Source organism: Salvelinus namaycush, chromosome 29, assembly GCF_016432855.1.
Source record: "Salvelinus namaycush isolate Seneca chromosome 29, SaNama_1.0, whole genome shotgun sequence".
NCBI lineage: Eukaryota > Metazoa > Chordata > Actinopteri > Salmoniformes > Salmonidae > Salvelinus > Salvelinus namaycush.
In genome coordinates, this window is record NC_052335.1 from 31883487 (window position 1) to 31885848 (window position 2362).

Sequence of the window (2362 nt, forward strand, 5' to 3'; positions counted from 1 at the left end):
TTTCCCATGATGTCAAACAATGAGGCACTGAGTTTGAAGGTAGGCCTTGAAATACATCCACAGTTACACCTCCAATTGACTCAAATGATGTCAATTAGCCTATCAGAAGCTTCTAAAGCCATGACATAATTTTCTGGAATTTTCCAAGCTGTTTAAAGGCACAGTCAACTTAGTGTATGTAAACTTCAGACCCACTGGAATTGTGATACAGTGAATTATAAGTGAAATAATCTGTCTGTAAACAATTGTTGGAAAAATTACTTGTGTCATGTACAAAGTAGATGTCCTAACCGGTTTGCCAAAACTATAGTTTGTTAACAAGAAATGTGTGGAGTGGTTGAAAAATGAGTTTTAATGACTCCAACCTAAGTGTATGTAAACTTCTGACTTAAACTGTAGATAGACAGACGGACGGACGGACGGACGGACAGACGGAAAGACAGACAGACAGACAGACAGACAGACAGACAGACAGACAGACAGACAGACAGACAGACAGACAGACAGACAGACAGACAGACAGACAGACAGACAGACAGACAGACAGACAGACAGACAGACAGACAGACAGACGACAGACAGACAGACAGACAGACAGACAGACAGACAGACAGACAGAGAAAGAAAGACAGAGAGGAGATGAGAACAGAGCAAATAGAATGCTATTTGCCCTAAACAGAGAGTACACAGCGGCGAATACCTGACCACTGTGACTGACCCAAACTTAAGGAAAGCTTTGACTATGTACAGACTCAGTGAGCATAGCCTTGCTATTGAGACAGGCCGCCGTAGGCAGACATGGCTCTCAAGAGAAAGGCTATGTGCTCACTGCCCACAAATGAGGTGGAAACTGAGCTGCACTTCCTAACCTCCTGCCCAATGTATGACCATATTAGAGAGACATATTTCCCTCAGATTACACAGATCCACAAAGAATTCGAAAACAAATCCAATTTGATAAACTCCCATATCTACTGTGAAATTCCACAGTGTGCCATCACAGCAGCAAGATTTTGACCTGTTGCCACAAAAAAGGGCAACCAGTGAAGAACAAACACCATTGTAAATACAACCCATATTTATGGTTATTTATTTTCCCTTGTGTACTTTACCATTTGTACATTGTTACAACACTGTATATATATAATATGACATTTGTAATGTCTTTATTGTTTTGAAACTCTGTATGTGTAATGTTTACTGTTAATTTTTATTGTTTATTTCACTTTTGTATATTATTATTACCTCACTTGCTTTGGCAATGTTAACACATGTTTCCCATGCCAATAAAGCCCCTTGAATTGAATTGAATTGAATAGAGAGAAGAAAGGAGAGAGAGCTGACTTCAGACTCCAGCCACTTTAATAATGGAAAAATGTTTGTAAAAAATGCATCACTAGCCACTTTAAACAATGCCACTTAATATAATGTTTACATACCCTACATTACTCATCTCATATGTATATCCTGTACTCGATACCATCCACTGCATCTTGCCTATGCCGTTCTGTACCATCACTCATTCATATATCTTTATGTACATATTCTTCATCCCTTTACACTTGTGCGTATAAGGTAATTGTTGTGAAATTGTTAGGTTAGATTACTCGTTGGTTATTACTGCATTGTCGGAACTAGAAGCACAAGCATTTCGCAACACTCGCATTAACATCTGCTAACCATGTGTATGTGACAAATACAATTTGATTTGATTTGATTTGACATGAAGAGGTTCATTATTTTCTGTTGCTTGGATTACCTTCCCTCCATCCATCACTTCCCTCCCTCCATCCTTCTCTCCCAGCTCCGTTACTCCCTCCATCCCTCCCTCCATCCCTCCACCTCTCTCCCCATGTCCCTACATCTTCTGCTATTATAATCTCTTTATGGACCGCAGCGAAAGAGAGAGAGAGAGACAGAGAGAGACAGAGAGAGAGAAAGAGAGAGAGAGACAGAGAGAGACAGAGAGAGACACAGAGAGAGAGAGAGAAAGAGAGAGAGAGAGAGAGAGAGAGAGAGAGAGAGAGAGAGAGAGACCAGATACAGCTGGGCTTTTAAATGTTTTCGTAATGTCCATGCACCAGTTCAGCTCTCCAAAGCAGTTCATACGGTCTCTCTCTCTTTGTAATAATAGTTTTGCTGAGATTTCAAAATGTCACATGGAGTCTGGCTGTTCTGCTGCTCTACAGGGCTGTGGGAGGTACTGTAAGCCTGTCCCTGGTGGGGAGTAGGGGGACTAAGGCTGAGTCTGGGGCTTGAGCTGGGAAGAAACAGGAGGGATTGGAGGAGAATGGTGAGCACTAGGGGTGGGGATGTTGGACTGAGGGATAGACAACTGAGGGATAGATGAACTGATGGGATA